Source organism: Peromyscus maniculatus, chromosome 4, assembly GCF_049852395.1.
Source record: "Peromyscus maniculatus bairdii isolate BWxNUB_F1_BW_parent chromosome 4, HU_Pman_BW_mat_3.1, whole genome shotgun sequence".
Taxonomy (NCBI): Eukaryota; Metazoa; Chordata; class Mammalia; order Rodentia; family Cricetidae; genus Peromyscus; species Peromyscus maniculatus.
The window spans coordinates 49832314-49845139 of NC_134855.1; the positions used below are offsets into that span (position 1 = coordinate 49832314).

General features: G+C 45.2%; 1 protein-coding gene across 5 annotated transcripts in view; it reads left to right on the forward strand.

Moving 5' to 3' along the window:
- Window positions 1-12826, forward strand: part of Rapgef4 (Rap guanine nucleotide exchange factor 4) — a 286523-nt gene that overhangs the window by 111954 nt on the left and 161743 nt on the right. The window contains exon 1 of one of the 5 annotated variants that reach the window (XM_076569668.1): window positions 2942-3503. The exons of the other annotated variants lie outside the window; for them this stretch is intronic. The gene's annotated coding sequence lies outside the window, so the exon portion shown is untranslated. Of the gene's footprint in view, window positions 1-2941; window positions 3504-12826 lie in introns of those variants that run through there. 5 annotated transcript variants of the gene reach the window in all.

Sequence of the window (12826 nt, forward strand, 5' to 3'; positions counted from 1 at the left end):
GGAGCAGGAGCTCAGTACTGACCGGTGCCTCCAAGTCCCACTGAGGCAGTTCTAGGAAGGTGAGCTTATCTTCCCAGAGAACAGGATTGAGTGCTTGGAGCTGTGATAAGGATTTTGGCTTCTATTCTAAGAGCAATGGGAAGCTATTCAGATCCAAGCTGCTGAGAAACAAGCCTGGATCGAAATTCTTAAGGTAATTCTCTGGTTGGTTGTGGCACAGTGCAGGTTAACTCGGTTCTAGAATGTAGAAGTTAATACACACTTTCAAAGCTTAACTCAGGCCTGGAGAGTCTTTAAGAAGCCCTCCAAAGTCTTATTTCAACTAACTGAAATTTGTCAAGAAAGTTGAGAAGCAGAAAGTTTGAGCTTGATTTTTTAAAAAGTGATATTTATTTGTGTGTGAAACTGACCTTTTTTTTAAAATTTTTTTTTTTGTTGAGATGTGAATAAGACATTTTTTATAATAAAAATTACAACATACACTTGGCTCTGGGTTCAGTTCTTGCTACTGTCCTCCCAAAAGACGGGGAAATTCACAGTTATGTAAGTGCCAAGGATTAGAGAACTGGAGGATGATATAAAGCTGTTTAGCAGGACAAGTTTGGGGGCTAGGAAGATGGCTCAGTGGTGAAGATCACACACTGCTCTTCTAAAGGACCCAAGTTCAGTTCCCAGCACCCACATCAGCTTCCCAGTGCCAATCACCCAACAGCCTGTAAGTCCAGTTCCAAGGAATTGGTGGCTCTGGCCATATCAGCACAGTACTCACATACACAACACTGTACACCCCTCCCCCAACATAATTAAAAATAAAATAAATCTTAGAAGAAACAGCAAGCCTGTGTTTCATGCTTTCAGAGAAATGGGTATGTTACAATTTGTTAATTTTAAAAAATTGGTTTTTGTTTTATGTATATGAATGTTTTGCCTGACTGTATGTTTCTGCACCACATGCCTGCCTGGTGCCCACAGAGACCAGAGGAGGGTCTGGGATCCTCTGGAACAGGAGTTACAGATGGTTGTGAGCTGCCATGTAGGTGCTGGGAATTGAACCTGGGCCCTCTGAAAGAGCAGCCAGTGATCTTAACTGCCGAGCCGACTCTCCAGCCCCATAATTTCTTAATTTTAAAACTCAAAATCAAGAATGCAAAAACATGTTTCAAGCGATAAAAACAATCATGTGTTCTCCAAAGCAGAGATGTAGCTTCTGTGGTTAGTCGCCACTAAATTCTCCGGCTCGCAGACGTTCTGTAGTTTCAGTGCCTAAAAGAAGAATACAAATCTACTGCTCTTTCGAGACTCACTGTAAATCTAATTTTAACGGCCTCAAGATGCTGCTAAAGTAGCAACATTTTGAAGAGATCAAAAACTTTCGTGTGAAAAATATACTCTGATATGTTTCTGCTTCCCAAACATTTCTGGAGACCAAGGAAATCGTACGCGTGTCTCAAGGAGAGGACTGGGCAGCCTCAGATCTAAGCACTGTCTTCGGCTCCCCCATCGGCTGTTCGTTGATAGCAGGTCGCAGCAAGGTTAATCGTTTGTTTGACGAATTTCCCTAAATGTTTAAATAGGAGATTCAGCCTCTTGTGTGTACCTTGCACTCAGCGTCTTACTAAAACACACACTCAGGGATGCACATGTAAGCCAGATACTGGTGGAAAAAGAAAGAGATTTCTGTGAGAATGTGAAGACAGACCTGCACCCAGGGCACTCGGGGGGGGGGGGTATCCAATTGCTAATTTAGTGGATAGTGTTGGTTTTCAATTCTGAGCTGAAACACTCAGAGATGACAGCTCTCTCTAGGATTTCCCGGGGCCATCTGCTGTTGTAGAGCATAAATCGTAAATTTACCTTTGAACCATCAGAGCCTCACTGGCCTGTCCCTTGCCACTCAGACGTCCGGTCTCAATGGGGTACAGAAGGAGAGGATCGGTAGAATAGACAGTGGGATCCTTGTCCGGGAGTGACTGCCTGGCAATTGTTTCATGGAAAACAGGGAGGGGTGTGGGACAACAACCCTGCTCTGTTCACTGGCTCTTTAATTTAGATTACCAATGATAAAGCCGGGGCAACGGCTAAAGAAAGGTAGGATGCATACGCAGACATTAGTGCTAATGTGCTGGAGAAAGACAAGATAAATCGGTCCAGCTCTCATACATCACTAAGGGGGAAGCTGATTGCAACTTGACCATGTGCCTGAGTGGTCCCATCAGTGAGCAGAGGAGACCATGGATTAAAAAAACTAGGATGGACCGTTAGGGCTACCGCTGTGCAGGAGCCGGGAGCGCAGTCTGGTGTAAGTGTCAGCTTGTTTTATCGTATTTTCCAGTATGTTCACGTCCAGGGAGCTTGTTTCTCTTCTCTGTGTTTTCCTGGAAGCTCCAGCATGTTTATTTGCAGGAGTAGACTTAATTCCGCATAAATGCAATCACCACCTAATAAAGTTCTGGGGAGAGGACCGTTTAGCTCAGTGTGTATCCAGGAGCCGAATCTGGGAAAGCAATGTTCATCGTTACTGTCTATAGGAAGCCTGGGGGTGAGATTTATTTTGTTTGTTTATTGTTTTGATTTTTAAAAAATTTTTTACAGGGGAGTGGGAGGTGAGAGGGAGGTCCATTTTAATCTAATAACTTGGTTATTTTGCTAGACATTTTTTAAAAAAAGAAATGTATTTATAACTCAGTATTTCATGTCTCCTGTGGGTTTTTGTTTTGAAAACTGTGTTTGAATATGTAAACCAGAGTGCTTGAAACACATTATATTTTATTATATTTTGTGACTGGGATGTTTGTATTGTTTCATATCTGTTATTAGACAAAATAATCATAAAGGGTGTTTTCTGTGGACCTTTTTATATTCCAAAATTAAGTACAGATGGTAATTTCCAGCAGTTTTAAAAATTTGTCAATTATTTAATTTAGCATCGCTGAAGCGTCTGCACAGGGAGAAAGCTGAAATGGTACAGGGCTGAATGAACACTGATTGCTAGTCTGAATTGCATCTTTAAAGTTTTTTGCCTCGAATCTCTGATTTCACAGTTTATTTTTACCAAATTAGATTATCATATTTTATTATCGAGACTGTGAATGGGTGGATCTCTCCCGGAGCCCACATTCCCGTTAGAGCAGAGCTTCCAGCGCCTGCCTGCCTGCCGATTGTTGTTGTGAGGGAAAGTCTCAAGCCAGCTCCCTGAGAAGACCGTGTAAATAATGCAGGAGCAGGAGAGAGGCAAGATGCAATTTATGGCCCAGACCCTGAGATCAGGCTTTTGTTCAGAGGGGAGGCCTTTTAAGTGTGAGCATGTAACATACACCGAGGCTCCAGGGAACTAATGTCACTGAATGAAATTAGCGGCCCCATGATGCTGTCCACATGCTATTTCAAAACAAGCCTTAAAACAGCACAGTGAGCCCATCGCGTGGCTGGCTGGAAGGGGAAATTTGAAGGGCCAATTGGAAGCGGAGTCCCCTGCCTGAAAATTCCATGGGACAGACAGAGATGTGAGTACTGTGCAGGGAGGGGGTGGCTCTAGGGAGGGCAGATGTCCGACTGTTGAAACGCAGCATGGCAGTCTTGTTAGGAAAGAATAAACCTTGTCTCCACTGCAGCACTCTATGGACGACATCTTCCATCTTGTCCTAATTAGAGAAATATGGCTGCTGAATCCTAATCTCTTTAATTGTTGATAGAGCCGGCATGTGATCTGCTATAAATACATGCATGCATTCATTTCTGAAATAATGGCTGTTACCAAATATATTAGGCCGACAGGAGTGCTGGACTTGGGAAGCCGTGCTGAGTCGTTGTGTTCGCGAGGTAATGGACCCGTCGAGAATCACTGCACAGCTGGGCCGGCAGCTGCACCCCGCGCTCCGTCAAGTTCGGCCTCTAATTTCCTTGAACTTGTCCTTGTTTGCCAAAGTGATGAACATAGCAAGAACTTGCTTTCAATGAGCCGGCTGCATGTGACAAAGGCCTTTTCCAAGGAGTCTTTGTCGAAGACTCGAGAGCGGCAGTGGCCAAATGGGGTATTGATTGGGCACTTGAAGTTTGGGTCATCATAAAAGTCGAAACCAAAGGCAAAGTTGTAGAGTGAGGTCAACGGGCAGGAGGTCAGAAAGCAGAAAAAGGCAGCGTTGGGTCATCTCACTCCAAACTAACGGGCATATGGAAAAATCCCAGAGTAATATCCAGCAATAATTATCCTGTCGTTAGGAAAAGTAAATAGTGCTGTTGAGCTGGAAAGGAGCCCGGGAACTGCACCGCCTTTTCCCCTAACAGTGTATTGTTCTGATTGGGGGGAGGGCGGCTGGGCCAGAAGGAAGTGTCAGACAAGAGGATGTCTTATATTAAGAAGCATCCTATGTATGACCAAGCAGCACAATCTGAAACCAGCCAAGCTGGGAGAGCAGCGAGGCTTGCTTTCCTATCCCCGGTCTCAGATACATCAAGGATTAATTAGCACTTACTTACATAGTGTATCTACTATGCTCCTATACTACTGTAACTAGATTAACAACTCTTTGAAGGAAGATGCTTGAATTCACGCTTCCTCCTTACAAATCCCATTTCTTCAAAACCACTGGGCTTGAGGTTGTTCCTTGATGCTAAACAGAGTGAGCATGGGATCTTTGTCATATGAGCGCTTCATTGACCCAATACAGCACAGGTCGTTTCCTCTCCTTGGATTCCAGGGCCAGAAGCCTGAACCTCCAGGACATCCAGTCTCTTCACTTGTGAACTGAGGAGATTAAGGAAGGCTCTTCTTTCAGTGTCGGGAGAGTCCAGGAAGCAGTTCCTGGGTACCATCACACCTGGGAGGTGTGTCCTGCCCTCTCAGGCCAAGAGCGCAGGATTCACCATGCAGAGGGAGTGGACGATGGAGCTTGGTTGGCACGAGAATGAGTAGGAGTGATAGGAAAGCGGCCCTGAGCTGGAGCAGGGCCTCGGAAGAGAAAGTGGGCGGGGACAAGAGAAGGCCGGTGGGAGTGAGGGACAAAGGATGAATGTGGAACATTCATCTTCCAAAGGAGATGGGGTGTGAACATGGCAGGACTGAGAGGAAGGTGAAGAAGGAAGAGTGTGAAGAGTGACAGTGAGGAGTAACAAGACGATGGCTTTCCTAATGGCCAAGTGTGATTTATGGAGCTAAGTGTTTTCTCTGAAAATCAAAAAGCTAAAACAATTCTGTGTTCCAGCAATGTGGAGGGACTAAGAACACGTAATGAGAGGAGAGGAAATTAGAATGTTCTAGTTAACTTATGTAGAGGGGAAGGGGGAAAATCAATAAGAAGCCAATAATATAGGGTATTGCTGACAATAGGGGATTCAAAGGAAGGGCTTAAAATGGCAAATCTGGGTTTGGAGGTTTTCCCAGACAAGAGTCACAATCATCAAATAATAAGGCTGTTCTGCAGTCTTGGAACTTATTTAAGTTTTCCTGCGTTAAAAAAATGCCACCAAAGAGACACAAATAGTGTCAGGGTTGGGAAGAAAAAGAACACAGGGAGTGGAAAAATCTTAAAATAGCTTGGCATACAAGAGGAAGTGGAAGCCAAAAGATGGCTGGACGACCCTCTGAGACACTCACCATTCATTATGATTTCTCGTAACCTTCATCAAGAGTTAGCACTCAGGAGCTTGCTAGGATCTTCAAGGAAATCCAAATAAAGAATTGGGATTATACTATACCTTTAACTAGCAAATAGGTTGTAGTAAAAACGTCCATTTGGACAACAGTATCATAAACATCTTAAGTCTACTTTTCAAACAGCTACCCAACCTAGGCGGCAGCAGAAATGATATACATTGCAATATAAAATTAACAGCAAAATACTTCTAATGTTAATCATTAAAATACCAATGAGAAATGTCATAATAGAAGATGTTCTGCACGCTTGTGCTCAGTTAAGGACCGGGTAATTAGATACAATATGATATAGTTTGTAAGTCCTTTAAAATCCATGCCTCTTTCCTGGGACTCCGAGGAACTATGCTTTCTTTAACTCTGCAATGTGAAGGTTTCTTTGCCCTTCCTTCTTACGTACTGTGTGTTCTATGATTATCCATACTTACCACGACGGGGATTGTTTTCATGAACTAAAAAAGGAAACGGATGAAGCTAAAAGAGAGATACCTGGGGTAGCTGGGCAATGAAAAGAGAGAAGAGAGTCAGGCAGTGGTGGTGCACACCTTTAATCCCAGCACTCGGGAGGCAGAGGCAGGTGGATCTCTGTGAGTTCGAGGCCAGCCTGGTCTACAGAGTGAGATCCAGGAAAGGTGCAAAGCTACACAGAGAAACCCTGTCTCGAAAAACTGAAAGAGAGAGGGAGAGGGAGAGAGAGAAGAGAGGAGAGAGATCAAGTTAAAAGACTGAATGAGGAGATAGATTAAAGAGAATGAAGGGAGTGCTGGACAGTGAATGGAGGAACACAGAGTGTGTGTGGAAAGAGGACTGGGACCTACTAGCTCCCAGACCAGCCACCAGGGGGTGCCTAAGACTCAAGACAACTCAAAGTTGTCCCTTGAGTGTGACACTGCTAAGTACACTGGGGAATCCCTCAGGACCCGTTGTGTTGGTCCCTCTCTCGGGTTCCTTTGTCTTCACTTCCTTCCCTGTTCAGTTTGGACACTATAGCTTGTCATCTCAACCACTCTTTAGCCAGATTATAAGCAGTCTTGTTGATTCATTCATTCATTCATTCATTCATTCATTCATTCATTCATTCGGAAAGACTTATAGAGTGGTTCCTATATGTTGGACACGTTGGATGGGAAGTTGTCCTGTTTGGGGCAACTTCCAGGTTAAATACAAACGCTGAAGAGACCCAGTTGAGTGCTTTCTATGTCCTCCAACCAGGCCACTAATCATTGCTGGGAAAAACCCACTGCTATTCAGACTGATGCTCTTGCAAACTTGTGGCCTTCAGCCTCAGTGGACCCCTGGATATAACTCAGCTATCATTAGTCAGTGCTGGTTGCAGCTCTGAGGGGAAGGTATTCTGGCAGTTGGGAGCCAAGGAATATCGCAGAGTCACACAGCACAAACTTCACACAAGAGATTTGTTGGAAAAGACAGTAGTACCCGTGGCTCCTCCCAGAGCTTGGGACAAGCTCAGGGACTGGTGTGTTTTTTTTTTTTGTTTTTTTTTTTTTTGGTTTTTTGAGACAGGGTTTCTCTGTGTAGCTTTGTGCCTTTCCTGAAACTCACTTGGTAGCCCAGGCTGGCCTCGAACTCACAGAGATCCGCCTGCCTCTGCCTCCTGAGTGCTGGGATTAAAGGCATGCACCACCACTGCCTGGCTGACTGGTGGGTTTTGAAACCCAGACCTGAGCTCAGACTTTTTACCCTACGTGTGCCTCCCATTGTTCCCAACACCTGTGAGGCAGACCTTTGTACGAGGCCTCAAATCCTGGACAAACCACACGCTGCCCCATGTTCAGCACACAGCCTCAGCTTTTACCCTGCAAGCTTTCCTTCCTGCTACCAAGTCTATGTATGACCTGTATAAGCCGAAGAAAACCAGCTGCCTTGAGGACAGTTAATCCCAGGGAACTCAAAGTTGATGCCAGAAAGCCTTGGGAAGCAAGGGGACTCTTTACTGAAAGTTTCTACATGAGTCAACCAAGACCAAGGTCTCTAAAAACCATCCTTTCACGGTTTCCTCCCGTCTACTCTAGTTCTTCCGGCAACCATCAGTCCCTTCTCTGTGGAGGCCTTCCCTGGCTGCCGCGCTCATCCAGCTCATGATCTTACTGTCTTCCATTCTTGGACGAGCAAGCTGGTCTGTGACTATTGCTACTTCCTCCTCCTCGGCCTCCATCACACAAGGCTAGGGTGACTCAGCAGAGTTTCCTTCTGGGTCAGCGGATGAAGGGCTTACAAATATCAGCAAATATACATATATATGCATATTAATGTGTCCACGTGTGCTCCTCCATACCTTTTGTTTCAGATTAAAATGGAAGAGCCTTTGTTTCACCTTAGACTCTGTTAGGTCTCAGACCTCCAAACCGCCAGGGCAAATGGCTAACTGAGGTGCCTATTAACATCTCAAACCAGACTCTGGCCAACTCTCCCAGCATCCCTCAGCACCTGTGACTCCTCCCAGCACTGCTGACCCTGCCGTTCCCTACCCTAAACCCTCCCTCCCATGCTCTGGGCTTCCACTTTCCTTCCCCGAGCCTGATCTCTATATAGCTCAGTCATTTTGGCTACTTGGTCTCTTGGCCTCTTGGCCCTGGCCATCTCTCTTGGTCTGGGCGGGGAGTGTGTGGGGGGGTGTCTTCTCCCATATCTGTTAGCATTCAGGCATCTGTACTAGTCAACCCAGGGTCCTATGGCCATGCATGCGTTGCCACTATCCAGGCAGATGCCTAGACAGCACAGGGTCCTGAGGCCTTACGTCACTACGTGGGTGCTTAGTCTCCATAAACTTGCGCTAAGCCCCCTTTAAAAAAAAAAGCCCCACCCCATGTCTCCCTCCCTTCCCATGAGGTCACATCTGCACCCTCTCCTCTTCCTCCTTTTCCCGTCTCTTCTTTTCTTCTTTCTCCCTCTCTTATCTCCAGAGGCGCACTCTGTCCCTTCTTCTCTTCCCCCAATAATTCTCTATGTGAGCGCGCTGTCCTCTCGTGGTTGGGTTTAGTCTGCCGGTCATGTTCAGCCTGGACTTTTCCCTCTGCCTGCTTTCTCCCTTGTATCTCCATTCTTTGGAAGTAGTCTTGTCCTCCTCCATTTATTTATTTATTTATTTATTTATTTATTTATTTATTTATTTATTTATTTATTTATTTATTTATTTATTTATTTATTTATTTATTTATTTATTTATTTTTTGGTTTTTCGAGACAGGGTTTCTCTGTGTAGCTTTGCGCCTTTCCTGGAACTCACTTGGTAGCCCAGGCTGGCCTCGAACTCACAGAGATCCGCCTGCCTCTGCCTCCCGAGTGCTGGGATTAAAGGCGTGCGCCACCACCGCCCGGCTTATTTTTATATATATATTTTTTTTCATTCAGATTCTCTCACCTGTGTTCTGGCCCCCGTACACCTTCATCTTTTTATAGTGCTTGATTTCCACTCATTTGCTTCCATTTCCCACAACTTTTGCCTTTTCATCTTTAGTCTACATGGGGGGAGGGGCAGCCACTCTAATCTTCAAAACCAAAACCAAACAAATCTTCATCTTCCCAGCATGCTCGTTAGTGTCCTTTGACCCTGCCTCCTTGGTACAGTCGAACTTGGTGAAGGAATTGACAGTTCTTATTGTGTCCATTCTGTCCCTTCCCAGACACACTTCAGCCCACCGAGGTTTTAACTTCTACCCCAGACACTGTGGACACCCCACTAGCTGAAGCATCTGCTGCCTCTTTGTCCTGAATATAGAGGACAAGCTCAGTTCTTAATCTTCCTACAGCATCTGACATCGTCGGTCATTTCTTGAAATGCTGGTTTCTCATAGCGTTCTTGTGCTCTCCTGGCCTTTCTTTATATATTGTTAGAACATGGGGATAGACAGATGGCTTCTCAATTGAAAGTGCTTGTTATACAAGCATGAGAGCCCGAGTTTGGATTTCAGCACCTGTTTAACAAACCGTGTATGATCTGTAACCCCAGCACTGAAGGGTGTGGAGCCAGGAGATATTACTGACTTCCAACCGAACTGGGAGACTCAGAGAGAGATCTTGCCTCAAAGGAATAGGATAGAGAAAGAAGAGGAAAAGTGACATTCTCCTCTGGCATCCACATGGGTATAGGTGCATGTACCCCTCTCCCAAACACATCCATGTATTACACACACACACACACACACACACACACACACACACACACACACCATAAATAAAATAAACAAAAAGTAATAATAAAAATAACATGGACAAGGCCAGGCAGTAGTGGCACATGCCTTTAATCCCAGCACTCAGGAGGCAGAGACAGGCAGATCTCTGTGAGTTCAAGGCCAGCCTGGTCTACAGAGTGAGTTCTAGGACAGCCAGGGTTACATGGAGAAACGGGGTCTCTAGAAAACAAAACAAACAAACAAGAAGCATGGCTGCTTAGGGGTACTGTTCTTTTCCGATTCTGCTCAGGGGTGGGGAGGGACCCATCCATTGGTGTGATTTCTTTTTTTTTTTTCTTTTTTTTTTTTTTTTTTGTTTTTCGAGACAGGGTCTCTCTGTGTAGCTTTGCACCTTTCCTGGAACTCGCTTTTGAGACCAGGCTGGCCTCGAACTCACAGAGATCCGCCTGCCTCTGCCTCCCGAGTGCTGAGATTAAAGGCGTGTGCCACCACTGCCTGGCCATTGGTGTGATTTCTGTTACTGATCATGTGATGCTGATTCCCATACTGGGTGACCCTGGCCTTACTTAGGAAGTGAAGGCCAGGTCTCCTCTTCTCTGACATCCCCTCCAACCTACAGCAGTGCAGTTAAGACCTGAGCTCCAGTCTTGCTCTCTCCCTTTTTAAATAAAGCTTCAGATCATCTGTCCCCCAAACAAAGGTTTTAGAATACTAAAATCTCTTCTGCCTTAAAAATAAAAAGTTGAGTAGACTTTCTGTGCTTTGGGTTTTTTTTTTTAAGAGTCTGATGGACTGCCTGAAAAGACAGCTTTGTTTGCTTCAGGTCTTTGAGTGTCTTGAGGTAACTGGAGGGATCTCACAGGAGCAGGGAGACACATACTTTAAAATTCTTTAAACTACACTAGCAGGGAAAAGAGGTAGTTTTACTCGTGGTCAGAAAACTCACCCAAGAGAAGAGACTGTTGGCCCTGGACTCGAGGGCTGAGGAGACACCCTTTCCTCATCTAGACAGCTCCCTTGTCATCTGAGTGTGCCACAGTCACTTTGAAATTGGAAATAATGAATTGGAAGACCGTAATTGTTCAACATTTCATGAGTAAATGGATTGATAACAGAGTATGTCTGTTTGTTGAGTCTTTGTGATAAGTTGTGGGGAAGAGAGCCAAGCTTATTGGCTTTAACCAGTTTGAACCTGTACAGACTAACCTGTATAGATGGGGTCGGGGAGGAGGATGACAGACGGACCCACTGATTTGGACCTTTGACCCTTGGCTAACTGTTGATGCACATTCCATGTGACGTGGAGGAAGTAGATCTGCCATGCCAGACAAGGAAAGTTGAATGTTGGTTATTAAGGTTCTTTTAAGGCCATTTTTATTGGTGAATGTAGAAAATACTTGAACTTTCAAGAGTTAAAGTGGATCAGTTCATAAATTCAAACCATGTCTTACCTAAATGAATTCAGATTTGAACTGTTAAGCAAGAGCAGATAAACTAGGAACGTGCTGTATGCTTCAGTTGTTAGGCGCCGACCACCCAGGCATGCAATTGCATTTTGCATGGGTTACACTAGAAGGAACCGACTATTGGAATACCTAACAAAACACGAATCCCAGTAATCAATCTCTGCAATAATAAAAACATGAACTAAATGGGTTTTGATCAATATTATTCACACAGCTCATATCCTTAACAGTAATCCTTAACTGAAAGAGAGACCTTTGCTTCAAGGTTCATTTGTGATCCACAGAGAACTCTAAATTAGGTTGACACCCCAGTCCTTCTGAAATGTATGAGTCCTGTATTTCATTTTATGAAATTATAGCTGGCTGCAAAATAGTATGCTCAGATCGTCTCTAGCTTTTCTTTCTGTTTTTTTCCTTTCTTTCTTTTTTTCTGGACAGAGGGGCACTAGGGATTAAACCCACGCTGAACATGCACTCAGCCAGTGAACTACCTCCCACCCAGAACCATTCTAAGTTCTAATAAGCAGAAACATGGTGGGAGGCAGAGGGAAGGACTTTGGGAGTGGAGGGTGTTAGAAAGCCACATGTATTCTCTCTTATTAAGTGTGTCTGTGCCCTCTTTAAAGGTGTGTCTCTTACAGAGACCCAGACAGTGGAGACAGACGGCTGTCTGTGTGAATCTACCGCTACCTGTTAGTTCAGAGGACAGAACTGTGCTTCTGTCTTCGCCCTTATTAACTGATGTTCTTCAGGTTCTCCACCTCTGAAAGGAGGATGCAGGGAACTCTTAACAGTCCCATTCCACCTTCGAGTGGTGGGACAGGTGTAAGTTCTTATACAGTCCCCTTTGGAGCCCGTGGATGGACGGACCTGATGCTCTCGTCCTTCTGAATTACCTGTGCCCAGGCCAGTCCGTCAGCAGCTCAGCCTGTTCTGCAGCAGACTGACAGACTGAATTACCTGTGCTGAGGTCAGTCCGTCAGCAGCTCTGCCCTAGTGTAGCAGACTGACGGACTGAGCTATATAGAGAGACACCTTGTCTCCACCACTTACTGTTGCCTGCAAAAAATTGAGCAGAACTGCAGAACGAGCCCTGTGGTACTCAGCACCTCCTGGGTGGGGGCAGTAGCTCTTCCAGAGTCTGCAAATGTTGTCATTGGTGCCTTTTGTCGTCTGGGCTTTCCAACCACAGGTGATCCTCGGCAAAAATTTCTGATGTTTTTTGAGGAACTGGATGGTAGATGGCCTCCTACCTAGGTCGGTAAACCCATATATTGGTTTAAATATTAAGGAAACTCCCCGTAGTTAAAAGGGAGGTTTATTTTTGTGGGGTAACTTACAAGTGAAGGGATAAGTTACAGGGTCTGGGAAAGGTGTAGCGCAGTCCAGTGGTGTTCCCTGGAGAACTCTGCTTGGTCTACCTCCACCGTCCAGGATCCAGGAACCAAGAGAGCTGGCTCATCTGGATCTCAGGTCTTCAGGGGTCCTCTCTCAGTTACCGAAGTCTCAAAGGGGGTGGTACTTCCAGGTCAAAGCTGGACCGGCTAGCCACTACAT